The 23,852-nt window shown below is 41.6% G+C and overlaps 1 long non-coding RNA gene and 1 pseudogene across 1 annotated transcript; one reads left to right on the top strand and one right to left on the bottom strand.

Moving 5' to 3' along the window:
• Window positions 1-15,207, top strand: part of LOC136515146 (alpha-terpineol synthase, chloroplastic-like) — a 31,116-nt pseudogene extending 15,909 nt beyond the window's left edge.
• Window positions 628-2,227, bottom strand: LOC136518498 (uncharacterized). Its single transcript, XR_010774521.1, has 3 exons — window positions 1,095-2,227; window positions 823-1,005; window positions 628-734 (listed from the first exon to the last, which is right to left on the bottom strand). It is a non-coding gene; the product is annotated as an uncharacterized lncRNA (long non-coding RNA).
• Window positions 15,208-23,852: the final 8,645 nt, after the last annotated feature.

Genomic DNA, 23,852 nt, shown 5'->3' with positions numbered 1-23,852 from the left:
ATATACAACACTTTCATAATCTTGTTCTCGAAAATAACGATATCAATAAACATTTAATTTACATCATTTATTCCTTAAGATCAAAGTAGAACTCGCCGTTGGGATTTAGCACTTTTTCTAGAAGATATCCTGCTTTGAACTGCTTTCAGATGGTCTTTTTGCATGACCCTTCGTTTCAACCATTCAGTCTTGCATTTGAAATAAAAGGAAAAGTATTAATACACATATATGTATATATATTCATTTAAAAATAAATAAAAATTGATATATACGTACTCTGAGGACATCTTCAGGAGTTCTTCTTATGTGCGCAGTGATAAATTCACAAACGTAGTATCCACACAAGTTATTACCTGGTTCCTGCCGCAAACACCACTGTACGAGAAGAAGATTATTCTCATCATCTCACACGTAAATTGAAGTACGATATAGTAATTAAACACGTGGGGAAGTGTATATAGTACAACTTACTGGTATTTCAACTACATTAAGTGTGCCTTGCAATCCTTGCGATGTTGCCGAATAAACTCTTTCCAAACCCTGTGCGACCAATAATGTACGATCGTTAATAAATTATGGTAAAGTCTATTCAATAATAGTTGTGCGCGAGAGATCGAAATTACCCCTGGATAATGTCTATCATATCTTGGTATAGTGCCCGTTCTTTTCTCAACGAGTCAAAGATTAGTAACCGACTTGAGTTTAACTCAATGACAATGAGTATCCAGTGAAAACTGCATTGGTTTATACACACACGTACATGCATATAAGTTGTATTGATATTACATAAAATGTGTAGACTACATTATTATTAACACTTACTCAAAGTTGTACGGGAAAAGTATTGTTGTCTTGTCGTGCTGCTTCATGAAGAACATCATGATATTCTCCTGTGCTCCAGATACCCATCGCTCCTTGATAATAATACCGGTTTTGAATACGATATAAGGATCAATGAAGCCAACACTGGTGTCTTGTATTCTTTGGAGCTCTGACATCTGGAATCTGTATATAAATATAAGTTACATGTGAGGATAATTATATACACGTACGCATGGAAGTGAGTTTATTAAATAAAAGTAAGAATCACTTACAAACAAAAGGAGCTAATGATTGATTTGTCCAGAGCGTCCAAGTGGAATAGTTGATGCAATTCTTCGAAACTAATATGTAAGATGTCATCGCCACGGAAGTAATGATGGTCTCTAAATCTGACAAAGATCCACTGCTCACCCCTGCCACACGCCTGCATGTACTACTTGTTGAGCAAGTACATTTGCGTACCCAATTCATTGAGAGCCGCAGGGTTGTACAGACTTTTGCCATATTTATAAGTCTTCCAGGTATCAACTTCCAGGTTCTGGATTGGAGCTTTGCCCGTCAATTGATCCAAGGTTAAACCAGTATCTTTAAAAAAAGCATTAAGGGCTTGAACCGACACTTCTCCAGAGTTGTCTGGTCGATAGACTTCTATGTTGGAACCATATTCATTAGCAACAATAAGATTTTGCATTGGTTGCTTCTGTTGTCCGAGCTGTGGGACATCCTTCCCTGATGCTCTTTTCCTTTTCTTATCTGCATCATGTGACTTTACGAGGGAGCGATCATAGTCTGATAGTGGCGAAGGCTTACGAAGTTCAATCATCTTTTTCTTGTGAGCATCGACCTTCTGCCTCAGCACATCTCGTGGTATGTAAAAGTACGGCTTCTCCTTAAGCTTTGCTTGACTCTTGTTTTTGATATCTATAAAAAAATCTTTTACTTTTTTGTCTTCTTCAGCTGCTATTTGCTCATCAGTCTTTTCAGGAAGTATTTCTTGAGAAATAACTCTTTTTCTCGGGGTCTTCTTTGCCGCCGGGACCTTAGACGTCTTTGTAGTGCGTCGCTGTGGAGGGGGTGGGGGCGGTGTTGGAGATCGGCGTGGAGGCGATGAGGCCGGTGTTGGTGGAGACCGGCGTGGAGATGTTGGAGATCGTTGTGGAGGCGGTGGGGCCGGTGTAGGAGTTGGAGATCGTTGTGGAGGCGATGGGGCCGGTGTAGGAGTTGGCGATCGCCGTGGGGATGAAGTCGTCTCACCCCCCGCGACGCTGTGATGAGATGGGGAATGAATGATTAGGCTAGGCTGGGGAGAGACCCTGCTATAAAAACAATTTGTGTGTCAATTATTTTTGAAGCCAATAGAAAATTAATGGAAAATAATATTTCATTCACTTTCATTCGTACCTAGGGTGAGGTAGGGGAAGCGGTGGCGTCCCAGGAATGATGATGAAGCGTTTGCGCCATTGAATAAATGTCTTCTCTGTTTCTCCTAGTGTCTTCTCCCCATCACCGCCTTCAATGTCAAGAGGAACATTGCTGTAACCTTTGAGCACTCTATCGACCGAGACGCTAGCATATCCAGGTTGAATAACTGACCCATGGATTCTTGGTGTCTTCGTTCGGTCTATTGGAGATACAACCCCGACAGCCACCATGATTGATGCATTACCATCTGGAATGTGCAGCTCACATTTTGTTAGAGGCTCGGTAATGTCATCAACAGGGAAGCGCAACCCAGCGTCGTCTTGAATAACTGGCAGCTCCGTAGAAGCACAACTGCTTTTCATCTGACCAACGGGGCTAATGGTGACTCCCGGCGTTGATTGCGATTGCATTTGACTCATTGCTAGCTGCACTTGCCTCTTGATCTCCTCCTGCATTCTTGCCTCAAGAGATTTTTCTCGTTCACGTGATTCAAGCAATGCTTGTCGTGACTCATCAACAAATTGCTCCAATGCACGAATTCGTTCTGCCTCCTCATCCTTCTTTCTCTGGCGGCTTCTGTAGGTATCCTTGTCTGCTGGGAATGCGTGTAGCCACGGAACCGCCCCATAGCCTCTTGTTCGACCACCGTGTTCGGGATTCTCTAGGGCATATGTTAATTCATCCTTCTCTCTGTTGGGCTTGAAAACACCACTATCAGCTTCTTCCCTAGCACGAGCTAGTCTCTGTGTTGCTCTCTCAATTTTTTGGCCGAAAATTAGCTTGCTAGTGTCTGGGTCTAGGCTTCCCCCATGAGCGTAGAACCAATTCTTCGCGCGTTGAGGCCAGTTCTTTTCTATTGTTTCAGGTATGATTCCCTTGGCAGTAATCTCTGCTTCTAGGTTCTGCCACTTGGGAATAGCACTCCTATAACCACCTGATCCCATGCGATGATGGTATTGCTTCTGTCGGGCATTCTGCCGATTCCTCATCACACGTTCCTCACTGTCTTGAGATGTCTTGTATTCTACGAAGGCATCCCAATGGGACTCCAACTTGACAAACGCCTTAGCATTGAAATTCGGCGTAGCATTCTTCAAGATAAACTTTTTATACAATGTCTTCTTCCAACTCTGGAACAATGTTGCCATCTTCTTCATTGTCCAATCCCTCACTAGCTCCTTCAAAGCATCATCTGCTTGTAATGTGAAATGCTGAGTGATATCTCTCCAAGCTAGGTTCTTATCACGATCAGATACAAAACTAACATTAGAAGCGGATATCTTCTGCTTCCATTCACGAGCACTAACTGGGATCCTATCCCTTACAATGAACCCACATTGATTGACATATGTCTGAGCATGTGGTCCCAATGGTTTGCCGGTGTCGGTGTCGAATTCTGATATTATGAAACGGCCCTCTAATGGCTTTTTTGGCCCTCGGACTTTCCTACTTTTGTCGGTGGTTGATGTAGATCCAGAGACCGGCTACATGAGTAGAAACACAACGATTAACAACAAATATACGTACGCATGCATCTATAAGAGATGATAGATAATCAAATATACCTCGCCAGTATTTTCTTGCGCGACAATTTGTTGATCTTCAACCACCGGCATATTCAGGATATCCTCATAATCAGCAAAGTACTGACTCGTGTCATCTACATCCACATTGGTGCCGGCGTTGATAATATCCGCCATTATGTCATCACTCAAGTTATCATCCGGAGCAGCCATTTGTATCTTCAAGATAACACATAGATAGAATTATTATGGTACATAACATAAGTACATGTGATAACACATATAGAATTACTAAATCCAATTAAATATAATAACACATAATATTTCATAAGGATAAACATAAGAATTACATAAGGTATAGGCTTTGGAATCGAATCAAAAACACTTTCGATCCAAAAACATGGAAATAAGTACATGTATATATATACACATAGAATGATACAATATATTTTCTCTCTCTCTCTCAACACATAGAAATAAGTGCATATGTCTATATCTCTAGATATGCATGTGATAACACATAGAATGTCTCTCTAGATGCAATTTTCTCTCTCTCTCAACTTATGAAAATAAGTACATGTATATATACATATAGAAATAATTAAGTACATATGTATACACATATAGAATCTCTCTCTAGATATATATATATATATATATATAGATAGAATATATAATTACTAAATCCAATTAAATAAATCTAACATGAAATTAGATAAACTAGTAATAGATAATACATTTTAAAAATTCTAACTAACTAAAAAATTATCTAAAAAACTAACATATATCAACTAACAATCTAACTAACATATATCAATTATCTAATAAATCTAACTAACTAAAAAATCTAAGTAACATATATCAATTATCTAATAAATCTAACTAACTAAAAAATCTAACTAACATATATCAAAAACTATCTAAAAAACTAACTAAACTACTAAATATTATTTATTAGTATTATCTAAAAAACAATTAAAAATCCAACATTATAATCGACGACGGCAGCGAGCTAGGCCGGGCGGGCGGGCGAGTTCGACGACGAGGCCGGGCGGGCGGGGCTCGACGACGGCAGACGAGGCTGGGCGGGCAGGGCTCGACGACGGCAGCTGAGATCACGAGGCCGGGCGGGCGGGCGAGAGCTCGACGGAGGCGGGGCGGGCGGGGCTCGACGACACGGCAGACGAGGCCGGGCGTGCGGGCGAGCTCGACGGCCGCCGGGCGGGGCTCGACGACCCCTCAGACTTTCCTACTTTTGTCGGTGGTTGATGTAGATCCAGAGACCGGCTACATGAGTAGAAACACAACGATTAACAACAAATATACGTACGCATGCATCTATAAGAGATGATAGATAATCAAATATACCTCGCCAGTATTTTCTTGCGCGATAATTTGTTGATCTTCAACCACCGGCATATTCAGGATATCCTCATAATCAGCAAAGTACTGACTCGTGTCATCTACATCCACATTGGTGCCGGCGTTGATAATATCCGCCATTATGTCATCACTCAAGTTATCATCCGGAGCAGCCATTTGTATCTTCAAGATAACACATAGATAGAATTATTATGGTACATAACATAAGTACATGTGATAACACATATAGAATTACTAAATCCAATTAAATATAATAACACATAATATTTCATAAGGATAAACATAAGAATTACATAAGGTATAGGCTTTGGAATCGAATCAAAAACACTTTCGATCCAAAAACATGAAAATAAGTACATGTATATATATACACATAGAATGATACAATATATTTTCTCTCTCTCTCTCAACACATAGAAATAAGTGCATATGTCTATATCTCTAGATATGCATGTGATAACACATAGAATGTCTCTCTAGATGCAATTTTCTCTCTCTCTCAACTTATGAAAATAAGTACATGTATATATACATATAGAAATAATTAAGTACATATGTATACACATATAGAATCTCTCTCTAGATATATATATATATATATAGAGATAGAATATATAATTACTAAATCCAATTAAATAAATCTAACATGAAATTAGATAAACTAGTAATAGATAATACATTTTAAAAATTCTAACTAACTAAAAAATTATCTAAAAAACTAACATATATCAACTAACAATCTAACTAACATATATCAATTATCTAATAAATCTAACTAACTAAAAAATCTAAGTAACATATATCAATTATCTAATAAATCTAACTAACTAAAAAATCTAACTAACATATATCAAAAACTATCTAAAAAACTAACTAAACTACTAAATATTATTTATTAGTATTATCTAAAAAACAATTAAAAATCCAACATTATAATCGACGACGGCAGCGAGCTAGGCCGGGCGGGCGGGCGAGTTCGACGACGAGGCCGGGCGGGCGGGGCTCGACGACGGCAGACGAGGCTGGGCGGGCAGGGCTCGACGACGGCAGCTGAGATCACGAGGCCGGGCGGGCGGGCGAGAGCTCGACGGAGGCGGGGCGGGCGGGGCTCGACGACACGGCAGACGAGGCCGGGCGTGCGGGCGAGCTCGACGGCCGCCGGGCGGGGCTCGACGACGGCAGACGAGGCCGGGATCGACGACGAAGCGGGGCTCGGCGACGACGAGGACGAGCTCGGGTGCGGCGGCGGAGACGGGATCGGAGAGACGACGCGCGAGATCGAAGATGAACAGAACAAGTCGATATATATAGGCCGGTACCCTTTAGTCCCGGCTGGTAACACCAGCCGAGACTAAAGGTCATTTAGTACCGGCTGGTAATCTCAATCGGGACTAAAGGCCCAACCCTTTAGTCCCGGCTCGCCTTACAAGCCGGGACTAAAGGGTTTTTAGTCCCGGTTGGTGTTACTAGCCGGGACTAAAAGTATTTTGGGCGGGCACCGAAATTGCCGCCCACTCTTTAGTCCCGGTTCTTGGTCTGGGCCGGGACTGAAGGCCTGAAAATTTTGCCAACCCGCCAGCGTACTTGGAAAGACCTGGGATTTTGATTTTGTTTAATACTAGGTTAATCAATTAATTCCATAGCAACTTCAATACTTTGCAATATTTATTTTAAAAAATTCTATTGATTAACTAATTATTTATTGTAAATAGGAAAATTTTGTAACCTAAAGTTTTTAATTTCTTTTATGAATATAGAATATAAATGTGACTAATACTAAGTATTTTGTTAATGCAAAAATATATTTGTAACTTAAAATTAATAAAACTAATATTATTCGATAGGAAATTTATTATCACATTATTGTAACGTCAATGTTTCAATTTTTTCTCGGTTTTTGACCAAAATTGACAGGAAATTTTTGTTGAACCTATAAAAATAAAGAAAATGTAGTATTTTTGGTTCTACAACTTTTTCAAATGAAAAAATGGTCTATATAAGGATTGTAGATATTGATGATATGAACAAACTTGGTATTCAAAACTTTTAAATTTTAGATAATCTAGGGTTCCGAAAACTAGTTTGTAGGCGTCGAAATTTAAAAATCACAAATTTGAACCATCCAAACTTTCTCAAATGGAAAGTTGACCAAAACAACAATTGTAGATCTTTTTGAGTTTAACAAACTTGGTATTCAAAACTTTTCAATTCGAAGTCATTTAGAGTCCATAATACTAGAGTCAAAGTGTTGTTTTTTCATTTGACCAAATTTGACTTGGTCAAACTTGCTCAAATGAGACACTAAATGACCTCAGATGAAAAAACTCTGAATACCAAGTTTGATCATCTCAGCAAGATCTACAATTTTTATATAGCTCATTTTCCCATTTGAGAAATTTTTATCAAACACTAGTCACAACTTCTTGAATCTCATATAGACTATCTAAAACTATGTCACACACTTGTGAAAATTGAACTACATTTTGTTCAAGCTTTCTCAAATGAAAAAATGGCCTATATAAGGATTGTAGATATTGATGATATGAACAAACTTGGTATTCAAAACTTTTCAATTTTAGACAATCTAGGGTTCCGAAAACTAGTTTGTAGGCGTTGAAATTTAAAAATCACAAATTTGAACCGTCCAAACTTTCTCAAATGGAAAGTTGACCAAAACAACAATTGTAGATCTTTTTGAGTTTAACAAACTTGGTATTCAAAACTTTTCAATTCGAAGTCATTTAGAGTCCATAATACTAGAGTCAAAGTGTTGTTTTTTCATTTGACCAAATTTGACTTGGTCAAACTTGCTCAAATGAGACACTAAATGACCTCAGATGAAAAAACTCTAAATACCAAGTTTGATCATCTCAGCAAGATCTACAATTGTTACATAGCTCATTTTCCCATTTGAGAAATTTTTATCAAACACTAGTCACAACTTCTTGAATCTCATATAGACTTTCTAAAACTGTCACACACTTGTGAAAATTGAACTACATTTTGTTCAAGCTTTCTCAAATGAAAAAATGGCCTATATAAGGATTGTATATATTGATGATATGAACAAACTTGGTATTCAAAACTTTTCAATTTTAGACAATCTAGGGTTCCGAAAACTAGTTTGTAGGCGTCGAAATTTAAAAATCACAAATTTGAACCGTCCAAACTTTCTCAAATGGAAAGTTGACCAAAACAACAATTGTAGATCTCAAATGAAAAAATGGCCTATATAAGGATTGTGAAGTCATAACATATTACATAATATCCATCTCTAAAACATAATATATTAAACATGCATCGTTGTATCATGCAGGCACAACAGTGAATTTCTTCTTGACGTATGACCCTTGATTATGATCTTGTCGTAACCATGGAGTGTCTTCATCATTTAACATGATGCTTGGATCTTTCTTCACTATGAAGGGTGGAATTCGGACATTTCTTTTGTAATCTTCTGACATGTCTGACTTGTCTTCAATTCCTACTATATTTATTTTCCCAGAAAGAATTATGTGGCGCTTTGGCTCATTGATCATTGAGTTGATGTCTTCGTTTTTTCCTCTCTTTGATTTTGTAGACATGTCTTTCACATAGAACACCTGACTCACATCGGCAGCAAGGACGAATGGTTCCTCTTTGTATCCAATATTGTTGAGGTCCACTGTTGTCATTCCATACTCTTTGTCGACTGTTACCCCTCCTCCGGTCAGCTTCACCCATTGGCACCGGAACAAAGGGACTTTAAAATTAGGTGCGTAGTCTAGTTCCCATATCTCTTCTATGCGGTCATAATATGTTTGTATATTCCCATTTGGATCTGTGCCATCTATGCGAACACCACTATTTTGATTGGTGCTCCTTTTATCTTGGGCAACTGTGTAAAATGTATTCCCATTTATCTCGTACCCTTGGTACGTGAGGATATGCCACGATGGCTGCCTAGCCAACAAATACAGTTGCTCATCAATATTGTCATCGCCTTGACATTCTTTTCGCAACCAACCACTGAAACTTTCCATGTGCTGACGCCTAATCCAAGCTTCAGTCTTCCCTGGAAACTTGGATAGTAAGAACTCCTTATGTATCTCGATGTACGGATGCACCAATGATGAGTTCTGAAGAACTGTGTAGTGTGCTTTATTGAAATAATCGTCTTCCATGCCGATATATGTTTTCTTCCCTAAAGTTCCTTTACCACTGAGTCTCCCCTCATGTCATGATTCGGGAACGCCAATCGGGGCAATGTCAGGAATAAAGTCAACACAGAACTCAATGACCTCCTCTGTTCCATAGCCCTGGGCGATGCTTCCTTCAGGCTTAGAACGGACTTTCACATATTTCTTCAAGACTCCCATAAACCTCTCGAAGGGGAACATGTTATGTAAGAACACAGGTCCAAGAATATTAATCTCCTTCACCAAATGAACTAGGATGTGTGTCATGATATTAAAGAAGGATGGAGGGAACACCAACTCAAAGCTGACAAGACATTGAACCACATCATTCTATAGAGTAGCTAGTTCCACTGGATTGATTGCCTTCTGAGAAATTGCATTGAGAAATGCACATAGCTTCACGGTGGCTAGACGTACATGTGGAGGTAGAATTCCTCTTAAAGCAACTGGAAGCAATTGCGTCATAAGCACGTGGCAGTCGTGGGACTTTAAGTTTAGGAATTTTTTATCTGGCACATTTATTATACCCTTTATATTGGAGGAGAATCCCGATGGGACCTTGATGCTGCTTAGACATTCGAACATGCTGTCCCTCTCTTCTTTGCTAAGCGTGTAGCTAGCAGGACTTAAGTAATGACGTCCATCACCTGTCTTCTCTGGATGAAGGTTGTCTCGTTCTTTCATGCACTGCAAGTCCTGGCGTGCTTCAAGTGAATCCTTTGGCTTCCCGTACACACCCATGAATCCTAACAGGTTCACACAAAGATTCTTTGTCAGGTGCATCACGTCGATTGCGTGGCGGACCTCTAGGACTTGCCAATAGGGTAGCTCCCAAAAGATGGACTTCTTCTTCCACATGGGTGCATGTCCATTAGCATCTTTGGGAACAGATTCACTGCCTTGTCCCTTTCCAAATACTACTTTCACATCCTTGACCATTGCGAGTACATCTTCCCCGGTTCGGTTATGAGGCTTCTTCCGGTGGTCTGGCTTACCTTTAAAATGCTTCCCTTTTTTTCTTACTTGGTGATTCAAAGGAAGGAATCGACGATGGCCAAGGTACACGACCTTTCGACATCTTTTCAAATATATACTGTCAAGGTCATCAAAACAATGTGTGCATGCATTATATCCTTTGTTTGTCTGACCTGAAAGATTACTTAAAGCAGGCCAATCATTGATGGTTACGAACAATATTGCTCGTAGGTCAAAGTGTTCTTGTTTGTACTCATCCCAGACACGTACACCTGGTTTGTTCCATAAAACTAGAAGTTCTTCAACTAATGGCTTCAGATATACATCAATATCGTTGCTAGGTTGCCTCGGACCTTGGATGAGGATCGGCATCATAATGAACTTCCGCTTCATGCATAACCATGGAGGAAGGTTGTAGATACATAGAGTAACTGGCCAAGTGCTATGACTAGTGCTCTGCTGTCCAAAAGGATTCATACCATCTGTACTTAAGGCGAACCTTAAGTTTCTAGCCTCATTTGCAAACTCTAAAAATTCTCTGTCTATCGCTCTCCACTGGGACCCATCAGCTGGGTGTCTCAGCATATTGTCTACCTTACGGTCTTCTTTATACCACCGCAACAACTTTGCGTGGTCTTTATTTCTGAACAAACGTTTTAAGCGTGGTATTATAGGAGCATACCACATAACCTTGGCAGGGATTTTCTTTCTAGGACGTTGTTCACCCTCGACGTCACCGGGATCATCGCGCCTGATCTTATACCGCGATGCTTTACATACCGGGCATTCATCCAAATTCTCGTATTCATTGCCATGGTAGAGGATACAGTCATTAGGACATGCATGTATCTTCTGGATTTTTAATCCCAAAGGGCAGACAACCTTTTTTGCTTCGTACGTAGTGGTGGGCAATTCATTTGGCTTCGGAAGCATCTTCTTTATAAGGTTTAATAAATTCCCAAATGCCTTATCGGATACACCATTCTTTGCCTTCCACTGTAGCAATTCCAGTGTTGTACCCAGCTTTTTTTGCCCCTCTTCGGCCGTCGGGTATAGCAACTTCCTATGATCCTCAAGCATGCGCTCCAACTTAACTTTCTCTTTTTCACTTTCCCATTCTTGTTGTGCATCACGAATGGCATCGCCAAGAGCATCACCGAGATCATCTTCTACCGCTACCTCTTCTTCATTTTCCCCTATTGTAGTATCATCAAAGGCACCATACTGAGCAATAATGTCATCAATGTCTAAATCTTCTCCTTCACCTTCTTCCATCATGACCCCGCTTTCTCCATGCTTAGTCCAACATATATAGTTTGACATGAAACCTGACTTAAGCAAATGTGAATGAAGACTCATTGAGCTTGAATATTCCTTTAAATTCTTACATAGGGCACATGGACAGCATATGAAACCATCCCGCTTATTTGCCTCGGCCACACCTAAGAAATAGTGCAAGCCCTCTATAAAGTCTTGGGAGCGGCGATCGGCATTGTACATCCAATGGCGTGACATAATCTGTATTACACGACAAATTATGAAAACCTTGAACATAATTAAGTATTTTATTACACAACATAAATGACACACACACGGTTGATTAATTAACTAAGCCTGGCTACAACGTAAGCAATCCCAACTATCACTAAACAAACTAAAACTACAATGCACTTCAGTAACATAATTATTTTGTGATCGTACGCAACTAAAACAGACAAATCATTCTTCTGTTGAATATCAATAAGCTTCTCCTGCTGGCTCACTGTCGCATCAGCAGCAGCCGCTACCTCAAGCGCACCCAAATTCTGCACGTATGTAGCATAATCTTCCTCCCAGTACCAACCATCGCATCCATTGCCCTCCCACTGAAATTAAAGCCAAAAAATATTTAGTCAAAAATATTCAAGAAAAGCAGGTCAATTAGCCATAATTATAAAATGCGTAAGAAACTCACATCGCGATCCGGGCACTTGTAGAAAACACGACCCTTGTTGGGTCCCTGTCTCTTGACTCGGTACTCTATCACAATTTTCTGCTTACACTTGCCGCAGATAATGAGAGGGAGTTCTGGCCTCAGTCGTTTCGCAACCGAACGAGAGGCCGAGGATCCAGTAACAGTTGTCATCTACTTTCTATACTTATTTTTGCAAACTAGTGTAAATTTCATATTTTCAAATATCCATCAAATTATAGCTCAAAAACATGTTTCAATAAATAACCATCCGTACTAGTTGACCTTGCTTACGTGATCATCTCGGCGAGCATTTCTCCACCGGACGGCACCGTACTTGGCCAAGGAAGAGCTCCGATTCTACGAGAAAGGGAACACGGTCTTCCACGACCGTTGCCGCTCTCCCTCGTAGAATCAAAGCTCCTCCTTGACGTCCGTTACCGCTCGGCAGAGAACATGCTCGCCGAGATGAACACGGTCCGCAAGTTCAACTAGTACGGATTTTCTACAATTTTCTAATAATTTTCTAAGTTTTTCATTTCATGGAAAAATTAATTCTAAGACCACGTAAGCCACCGGGGACGAGAATGGCGCGTGCTCCAGCGAGGACGAGCGAGGCGTGATTTTGATGAACTAATTTAACTTTTGTTTATCCAAACATATATGCAAATCATCATGTGATTTTGAGCTAAAAATGACATATAAAATCATAATAAAGTCCAACATATAAAGTTACACATGCATCTACATCGCAAAATGAGATAAGCTACTGATAAAACATAAGAGGATTAAGTTTGTTACCTCCTAAATCGAAGAGCAACACCAATGGAGGGGGAGAGTGCAAGAACAACAGCAAGCTGAAGAACAGAGGCAGTGAGTTTGAATAATGGAATGGCTCGGGCTCGGGGAGGAAGAATTGAGCAGAATTATAGGCCGGGATAATTAGTCCCGGTTAGGGGTCCAAACCGGGACTAAAGATTAATCTTTATTCCCGGGGCATAACCCAAACCGGGACTAAAAGCTTTAGTCCCGGCTGGTATTACTAACCGGGACTAAAGGTAAACCTTTAGTCCTGGTTGGTAATACCAGCCGGGACTAAAGATCCCTGCCCCGCGGACGACCGTTGGGCAGGGACCTTTAGTCCCGGTTGGTATTACCAACCGGGACTAAAGGGTCCTTTAGTCCTGGGGGCAAAAAATGCCGAGGCTAATGCTAAATTGGGACATCGTTCTAAAGTCTGTTCTCTAGTAGCGAGGGAGAATAATATTGACAATGATTTTTGCCATTGTGACTATCTTGGACGATATTTATGATTCTTATGCAACTCCAAAAGAATGTATATTATTTACCAAGTGCTTTGAAAGGTTCGTATTGCTTTCTTACTTACAAATATCTTACGTTAGGTTCACAGAATGAAGTTACATATATCTTTACATTGGAACTTGCAAAGAATAACAACACAGAAAAATATGTGCTACTTTTATCTAGCGAATAAGTTATATATATGTTCAGTAAAACAAATAGAATTATCAAAGTTCTATATATATGAAGATAGAAAACTAGAGAGTTTATTGTTTCCTTGAGATAAATATATTGCGATGGTCATAAGTTATGTCTTTTTGGTCAATCTTTGTTAGCTCCAACATGTGGTCAGCATCAAATGTTCCAGCTAGCTTTGGAGCAAACCAATAACAAATAAAGGAATAATTAGATAATCACATTGCACTAAAAAGTTTAAGCATATATATTATTTTTCTATCATTATGATAATATAGAGAATTCATTTGTTTTCCTGGATTTTCATGTGCAGGTGGGATACAAAGGGTGCAAATGATCTCCCGGAGTGCATGAAGTTCGCTTTGGGGAAAATATTGGATAGCTATGAAACCATTGCAAATATGCTTCACCAGGATGAGAGTTATCGTATCCCATACCTAAGATACTTAGTAATGACTTTTTCCTTCCTCATGTACATAATTCATTTTCAGGTCTCACTCTGAATAATTTTCTGCAAAAGCGTATGTTATATGTAGTTAGCTACTAGCCTTGCATAATAACTTGATGTTGCTATCAGTGCAAACATGTTTTGTAAACACACACTCAAACTAGCTTTTAAATATTTGAAAATTGGCAATATATTTACTATCATAAATTTACAGACAAAAGACCTTGTTAGAGCCTACCAGATGGAGGTCAAAATGCTTGAAGAAGGATACATTCCAGAGTCTGTTGAGGAGCATCTTAAGGTTTCATCAAGAACTAGCGCATGTTCCCTTTTGTCATGTTCTTCATTCATTGGGATGCATGATGATGTAGCAACAGAGGATTGCTTGGATTGGGTTTCTAGTGTTCCTAATAAAATGGTCCAGGCACTTTCCGTAATTTTCAGACTAGGAGATGACCTCCAGTCATATGAGGTAATATCTCTCAATCTTTAGCTTAAATGATAATTTTGAAGTCTGAGAGCAGACTGATAACTGGCATTTTTAGTTTGCACTTTGACCTTGGTATTACTCACATAAGTACATAACATAGTTGTGTTCCCATCTAGCAATGCTGAGGGACTTTTCTTGACAACCTGATATGGATATTTCTTTGCATGAGTTCTACCTTATTTTCTTACCAATATCTTTGAATATTTAACTTCATGCAGCGAGAGCAACTGATCCCTCATGTTGCTTCGACAATCGATAGCTATATGAAGGAGCACAATGTTTCGATTGAAGTTGCACGTGAGCAGATACACAAACTAAAAGAGGAATCATGGAAAGATTTTAACAGCGAGTGGCTGAATCCAGATAATTCCTATCCAAAGCCACTATTGGAGCGGATATTCAACTTGACAAGGACAATGGAGTTCATGTACAATCAAGAGGATAATTTCACAAATTGCTGCAACCTAAAGGATACTATCCATTCGTTATTGACGGAACCATTTCTCATTCCAGTTTAGTATTTTGCCATTGGCAACCAGCAAATAAACTGTTATGGTACAGTATAGTATGATGGTTTTTTCTACACAAACTTGTAGCTACTCGCATCGTCAATGTACCACTATACATGTGTATATATGACAGCATACTCATTTACCATTTTTCTTATTTCTCTATTTACACATTGTCATAAACTTCAAAGTGAAATACAAGAATAGTTTAAAGCATGTCCTATTATTTAGTATGTTGTTATACTTACATACTGGTGCATAATTCATAAATATAGGTATATGTCCAAATATAGTCTACGTATACTCACATACTCTTTCTATGTACTGTCCAAGATAGGTAGTAGGATCACACACTCAATGCTCATCTCATCCCTTGGGTTACTAGGATCACATATAGGTGAGAGTAGTTACATACATATAGTGTGGGGTCACTATACCCAATCCTTGGGTTACTTGGGAATTTCGAGAATTACTCCAACTAATAAACCCCTTCTAATTCGATGATTTGATCCAAAAAACTGATTAAGAGATGTGGATTAAGATTTGGCATTTCACCTAGGGCGACAACAGTGAGCACGATGTCAAATTTCCAGCGATCTACTCCCTTTTTTTTTTCTTTTCACCACACGGCGATCCTCGTCGCTACGATGGGGTCATCGGTTTGATGGATTTTCTCGGAGAAGAATGGCCATGTCGGCGATGGTAGCCCTAGTCCCTCTCTTCTTCCTTATTCTCTGTTCTTTCTTTTCCTCCTTTGTGTGTATAGGGGTGCTATGGCTGTAGGGTTGTCCAAGGGAAGGGTTCGGTAGAAAAAAAAAATACGGAGAGAAAGAAAACCACGCCATGGCATGAACTCCAACTCGGGTACTGTATCTGGCTGATGGTCACTGTAGCTCGTGTGGCACTGTATCCTTTTGTTTTCCTTTCTACACATTGCTAAGAACATAACTCTATGATCCTAACTCCGATTAATGTGAATAAGTAGTCAAACGGAAAGACAAGCTCTACGCATCCGTGGTCTCCATTCATCCATCTGAGCAATGGATCAAAAAGTAAAATTTTGAATCTTCCTTTATAGCAGGTCAACCTTCGCTAAATAAAACACTTGATCCATATTAACATTTGTATTTATGCCATGTATTCTCGGGTGTTACACTTAACGAGCCTGCCTCTGAAATAACACCATTTCCGGAGACGGTTTTGATCTATAGGCTAGCCAATGCCATTGGGCCCTTTGACTAATTCCAGATGTAGATCTTTGCTAGGGACACCTAAAATCATTTTTTATAGTAGTGTAATGCAATGGAACTAATGACGAAATTAAGTGTTGCACTACTCTTGAAGGCGCGCGTGTGTGTACACACACACACACACACACACATATATATATATATATATATATATCGCTAATGCTTGGCCATTGGTGTCCGCCCCATCCGGACACCGTGCGCCCGACTTCTGACGTGCTCTCTCCCTAAATAGTATCTCCCACTCGTCCCACATCGCCTCGCCGCCGCGGCCATCCCCACACGCGCGCCCCCATCCTGCGCCCGGGCACCTCACTCCACCACCGTGCGTGCCCCCATCCTGCGCCTGGCCGTCACACTCCGCCATCCCCCCTCGCGTGCCCCATCCTGTGCCACATAGCGCTACCCTGTCCCACTCCGCCTCGCCGTCGCGGCCATCCACCTTCGTGCCCCCATCCGCGCTCGCCCATCGTGGCCACGGCGTGCACCGTGCCACCACACAACCCTGGCGCCACCGAGAGAAGGTCATCACTGGCCAGGGCATCGTCTCCTGTGGTCGGTCAAAGACACCACGACAGGAGGACCCATATGTTACAAATGCACATTTCAAGTGTTTCAGATATTTCAGAGGTATGTTGCAAGTGTTTTATATGGATATTGCAAAAGTAGATCGGGATGTTTTACATGGTTTCAAGTGTTTTAGAGGTATGTTGAAAGTGTTTCAGAGATATGTTGCAAGCGTCTATTCAAAATGTTTCATCTATTTCAGACGTATGTTGCAAGTGTTTATATGTTTCAGTGGCTATACACATATGTTGCAAAGTATATTCAAAATGTTTTATCTGTTTGAGACGTATGTTGCATATGTTGTTATGGCTATACACATATGTTTGAAGTGTATGTTACAAATGTTTCACCTGTTTCAGCCGTATGTTGCAGAAGTGTTTCATGTTACAACATTAATAGGCGCAGAAAGCGGGCACAAGCGAAGGGGTGGGTGAAGCGGGTGTGGGTGGCCCCACCTGCATGCGCAGCAGCAGGCACGGGCCCACAACAGCATGTGGGGGTGGGCGGGTAGGCGCAACAGTTGCTACCACATGTGGAGCAGGCGCAACAACATACGGGGCAGGCACAGGAATGGGGGCAAGCGCAGGCGTTCAAATGGAGGCTAGGGTCCGGACGTCCCGGCACTAGTCACACGAACATATATTATTCTTTTTGTGAGGAACAACCTCTGCGTCCTAAAAAGACGTAATTCTAGGTTTGGATTGATTCATCAAACTTCCTTAAATTTGACTACATTTGTGAAAAATATTATTAGCTTTTTAGACTACAAATACTTATAATAGGAAAAATATATTTTCATAATAAATATTAATAATTTTTGTATAAATTTAGTCAAATTTAAGATTGTTTGATTTCTCAAACTTCCGGAGGGAGTAACATCCTCTCATTGATTGAACGATGAAAATGAAAATGACATTATTTTGACATATGGTGTTATGTGTCATGATCATCCACGTGGCTGTGGATTTTTAGTTTCCGCGCGCATATCCTCCGCTTGTTGTGTAGTGGCTGTCGGCAGCATCATCCACGGGCCACCTCGTGTGCCTCGCGCCTTCGTTATTCAGTGGTGGACATGGAGCTAGCAGGCGTGTACCATTTCTTTGCAACATCAGCATTTTTTCTATTTGCTTTGCTTGCACCATCTACCAACTACCAAGATAAGTCTACCATACGACCATTACACTTTTCCTACCTTCATCAGCTCTATAAATAGCGCTCTGTGCATATATACAGCTAGCAGTGCTATATCAGAAGCTTAAGAAGCCTCACTTAAGCCACTCATCAGAGCATGAGCTCATCGACGGCCGGCGAAAAGACGTCATGGCCGGAGGTGGTCGGGCTGAAAGTGGAGGAGGCCAAGAAGATCATCCTCAAAGACAAGCCTGACGCCGACATCATCGTGCTGCCCGTCGGCACGCCGGTGCCCAAGGATTTCCGCCCTGACCGGGTCCGCATCTTCGTCGACACCGTTGCCGAAACGCCCCATGTTGGCTAGTTGCCCAGCTGCCTTTTACTCCGTCCACAACATAATAAAACATATATATGTATAGTAAAAAGAATAACTCAGAAGATGCCATGATATATCGGATGTACCCTGTTCATGCATCTTCTGAATGGATCCGGATTTGATGTGTGTTTTACTTTCTATGAATGGTACCATATTATGCTACAAAATAACAACGCTCCTGTTCCGGCATATCGTCTTTCTGCATATGGGGAATTAATGTGTTACCACTGTTATTTATGTGTAAAGCACGTTCCAATCCTTGCATGGATGAACGTACGTACGTACGGAAGTGATGATGGGCAAATCATTCAGACACAAATGTGCCCCAATGAAAAGTGCAGCTGACCACAGATGTGCCGATTGCATTTTTTATAAGAAACTTCCTTGCACTTAAGAACAGAGTACAGAGAGTAGCGCCAATAAAAGGCTCCCAATTTACGGAGGTGAGTGCTTCATTAACCACCAGGCACTGATTAACATGAGCAACATGTGTGCAAGATATAGTAGTTTGAGAGGGATGAGAAGACAGAGATGTATGAGCTTGTTTGGCTAAACTATGAGCTGGATGATTTAGAGCTCTTGCAATCTTGTATAGCTTGTTAAGGTTGTATCTATATTTAATTTGTCTGAATGAAATCCTGTGTGAAGGATGAGAAGACAGAGATGTATGAGCTTGTTTAGCTAAACTATGAGCTGAATCCTTGCAAAAAAAAAAAAAAAAAAACTATGAGCTGAATGATTTAGAGCTCTTAGCTTGCAATATTATTGTAAACCTTGTAAAGGTTGTCTCTATATTTGTCTGAATGAAATCCTATGTGAGGGATGAGAAGACATAGATGTGCGAGTCATTTTTGTAAACCACCTGCAATTTTTGTAAATTTTAATCATTTTTATAAATTTTTTGTACGATCCGTTCCAAAGGAGTACGGTCTAAGTAACAACTTTAACATGAAGGCCAAAAAATGGTGACAACCTCATGCCACTGGGCTAACAAAAATGGTTAAATTCACAAAAGGTTACCATCGTCTTTCTTAATTCGTTGGGATAATCTCGCTGATGACTGCATGTTCTTTTTTTCAAGTAAAATGAAAAGTACCACAGACACTACCTCTGTTCGATCATATATACTATATAATATATGTAACAGCATGCAGAGCTCTGGCTACTTTGTACATTTTTAATGGCATCAAACTTTCATATGTCTCAATCGCCTAAACTGTAAGGTAACGTTGTTGAACTGGAAAGAAAACAATTTCAATCACTACAAGTTAGTAGACAGAGTCCTTTATTTAACTTTGAAATCTGCACAACCGTGTTGACAAAAGAGGATTCGGAATTCGTGGCCGCATTACACGCATCCAGCTTTGACAAATTTGGTGCGTCCTTCATCTCCCACGATCGATATTCGTTGCAGATATTGTTCTTTAATTAAGCCAACGGCTGTGCAGCGCAGCATCTTGGTGTTGTGTCTCTATCAATGATGTGAATAAACTATAGTACATATGACATGCGGATGCATTTTTGCCGTACCACAGCTAGCTGGAACGTACGACTAGTAGCATATATACCAGCCATGCATGTGTTCAGTAGAAAGATCAAAAGATAGATAGATTGCACGTTAAGCTTGCGTGGCTTATGACTAATTGTCAACAAGATTGCTTGTGGATTGGGATGTCTTCGTTCAAAGCAGAGAACAGGTCATCCGATCCATTCATCTCCATCGTACATATATCCTGCAGGCTGCAGCACCAGCTCTATAAATACCTCACCGGTGCATACTCGATCACTTCATATAACCAGCAGTAGTAGCGCGGTACAAAGAAGCACGATAACAAGCAACACTTGCCCGTGAGTGTGCCTGCCTTTCTATACCTTACGTTTTTTTGCAATAATAATGTAGTAGTAGTCGTTTGTTTCCTTTTAGTTATTCATTCACATGCCAGGGCATCGTCATCGATCAACTGATTCGCAGTTACGTCGACCCACGACGACGACCATGAGCTCCACGGCGACGGCACCGGAGTGCGGCAGCGCCAAGACGTCGTGGCCGGAGGTGGTTGGCCACAGCATAGAGGAAGCCAAGAAGGTGATCCTCAAGGACAAGCCCGACGCCGACATCGTCGTGCTGCCCGTCGGCTCGATTGTGACCGCGGATTATCGCCCCGACCGCGTCCGCATCTTCGTCGACACCGTCGCCGAGACGCCCCGCGTCGGCTGAAAGATGGAGGCATAGCTGCTGCCAAGCTTCAATACCAATTCCATCCCTGCTCTAGAAAATGTAAATAATAAAATGAATAAATATACACTACTAGAGAAATGATCTTTGATCCAGCTCGAAATTTGGCTTTAGTCCCGGTATATTTCACGCCGGGACTAGAGAGATCTTTAGTCCCGGTTTGTAGCTCCAACCGGGACTAAAGGTCCCTACCCAACGACTACTGCAGCAGGCTTTTGCTGCATGGACCTTTAGTCCCGGTTGAAGCTACCAACCGGGACTAAAGGTTAACTTTTACTTCCGGTTGGTCCCTCCAACCGGGAGTAAAAGTCTACTCCCGGCTGGAGGCTCCATCCAGAACTAGAAGGACCTTTAGTCCCGGTTGCTGTCTTCAACCGGGACTAAAGCTTCCAACTGTAACCGGCAGTCTTTATGTGTGTCGTGTGTGTGGTCGCGGTGTATCTGAATATACTACAGCAGCCAAACTACTGAAGAGTGCCTGCAACCGTACTCCAGTTTGCTACCTCACGTGTGGTACCCTATTCAAATTTAGTCCCGGTGCTCCAGTTTGCAACCGTACATCAGCCAAACTACTGAAGCATATTGCGTACTCCAGTTTGCAACCGTACAGCAGCCTAGCACAGCCCCCACCGGCACAGCAGCCTAGACCAAATCAATTAGTCCCGGCTGGTATTATGAGCCGGGACTAAAGATATACCTTTAGTCCCGGCTAGTATTACCAGCCGGGACTAAAGGTCTTTTAGTCCCGGGCGTTTATAGGGCCTCGATGGGCCGGCCCAGTACGCAATATGCTAGAATTGCTGGCTAGTCCCACCTATTAGCACCACCTCACTTGCTCAGAAGAGTGAAAGCTAACTTAAAAACTCAGCTCTCGAACCATGCAGCACGAACTTGAACATGATCTGCTCTATAGGATTGTACCACTGATCCTTGACTAAAGGTCCTTCGTACTATAGTTTATACAAAATATTGAACATTATAAACGTACATATATTCTAGCAGCGTAGAATGCGTATTCAAAAACCAAAACGAACCATCAATTAAAAATAGGGAAAAAAAGAAAATAGAAATAGAAACAAAAAAAACCTGGTAGCAGCGTGAAAATAGAAAAAAAGAAAAATAAAAATAGAAACAAAAAAGGTAAAATAACCAACCGGGACTAAAGGGTGCCGGCCCCGTGGCATGTCAGGAGGCACCTTTAGTCTCGGTTGGTGTTACCCACCGGGACTAAAGGTCCCCTTTAGTCTCGGTTCCTGACCCGGGACTAAACACCAACCGGGACTAAAGGTCCCCTTTAGTCTCGGTTCCTGACCCGGGACTAAAGGACCCCCTTTAGTCCCGGATGCTTGCTCCCGGGTGGGGAACCGGGACTAGAGGGGGTTCCCCAAGGGTGCCGGCCCCGTGGCATGTCAGGAGGCACCTTTAGTCCCGGTTGGTGTTACCCACCGGGACTAAAGGTCCCCTTTAGTCTCGGTTCCTGACCCGGGACTAAAGGACCCCCTTTAGTCCCGGATGCTTGCTCCCGGGTGGGGAACCGGGACTAGAGGGGGTTCCTCACCGAAAGTAAAGCCCGTCTCTGTACTAGTGATAACTCGGACATGACATGTATTCATGTCCCTGTATCTGCCGAATAATGGACCTATGTACGTGTTGCTTTCCTACAAATTATTACTAAATAATTGACTAATGTGATTGTTCTTGCATAAACAAATGTGTGCCATATCAAAACGTGTCCATCCTCGCACGAGTGAGAATATATGAACGAGGTGTTAGCACAGCACACCGCACCCAGGAGACCCGGAGGCCGTATCCAGGCCCAGGAGGGGTCAGGGGAGCAAGACCGTGAGATTGGCTGGCCCAGAGTGGTCGTGTAACGCATGTTCCCATAGGCCGGCCCAAGAGAGAGGCAGATAAGTAAGAGTGTGGAAGGGAAATGTTACAATTTTGAACTCTCCTAGACTCTCTGACAGGCTGATTGATCAGCTTGTTGACTTGAAGGCTGACGGACAGTCTGTAAGAGCATCAAGGGGCACTGATTCCTAGGCTTCTTGACTTGGTTGTTGGTGCGGTCCTTTGGTGCTGGGGTGACCCTGGGTTCATGCCGCACCAAAGGATTTCTGCTTATTTAGAGAAAAAGTGGTCCTTGTTGGTTTCTCCAAACATTTGTCTTATGTATTGTGTAATCTTGATGATTTTCTTTTGTCACCTTCTTTGTTTCGTAATCTCAGTGTATGAACCTTTTATGTTTTGTTTCAATAAAGTTCTAGTAGGGGGAAACCCCTCCTGTTCTCCTTAAAAAAAAGCACACCACTTGATCCTGCTCTGAGGTCATTAACGCCTTATGGTAAGGCTCTGCTTCCTTGCAACTCAGACTTGCGAGCTGTTGAACTTCTTGGGATGGGTAGGTTTCCTCAATTTGAAGGTCAAGTTTTGGCCTAGACGAGAGAATAGGGTCAAACTACTAAATATAACCATCTGAGGGCAAAGGGTGGCCAATAAACAGATGCTCCAAGAGGTCACTCTTAAGGCTGCATCTAGTCTGAACTAGAGATAAAGGAGCCTTTCTCCGGGTTGCACCTTGGGGCGAAGCTGGAGAGCTTAGGGCGAGGAGCCGGGTTACAAGAGCTTAGGATGGAGAGCTCCCTCCTCCTTTTATAGAGGAGCCGGGTTACAAGAGCTTAGGCTGGAGAGCTCCCTCCTCCTTTTATAGAGGAGCCGGGTTACAGGAGCCAACACCTAAGCTAGCTCACCTAACCCTATATTGTTAGGGTGAGGAGCCAGGTAACAAGAGCTTAGGATGGAGAGCTCCCTCCTCCTTTTATAGAGGAGCCGGGAGGAGCCGGGTTACAAGAGCTTAGGCTGGAGAGCTCCCTCCTCCTTTTATAGATGAGTCGGGTTACAGGAGCCAACACCTAATCTAGCTCACCTAACCCTATATTGTTAATTACAACATAAGTCCACTCTAACCCCAATTAGTACAAATAAATATTCAACACATTTCTTACAATAACCCATCCAACAGGAGACGAGTTAGCCAATGCAACACGTGTCATGCCCAACCGCAAGAAGGGAAGGTTTTTTGTTGATGGTCAATGGA

Source organism: Miscanthus floridulus, chromosome 17 (genome assembly GCF_019320115.1).
Source record: "Miscanthus floridulus cultivar M001 chromosome 17, ASM1932011v1, whole genome shotgun sequence".
Lineage (NCBI taxonomy): Eukaryota > Viridiplantae > Streptophyta > Magnoliopsida > Poales > Poaceae > Miscanthus > Miscanthus floridulus.
Note: the sequence above shows the minus strand (reverse complement) of the source record. Positions and strands in the feature narration are given on the sequence as shown.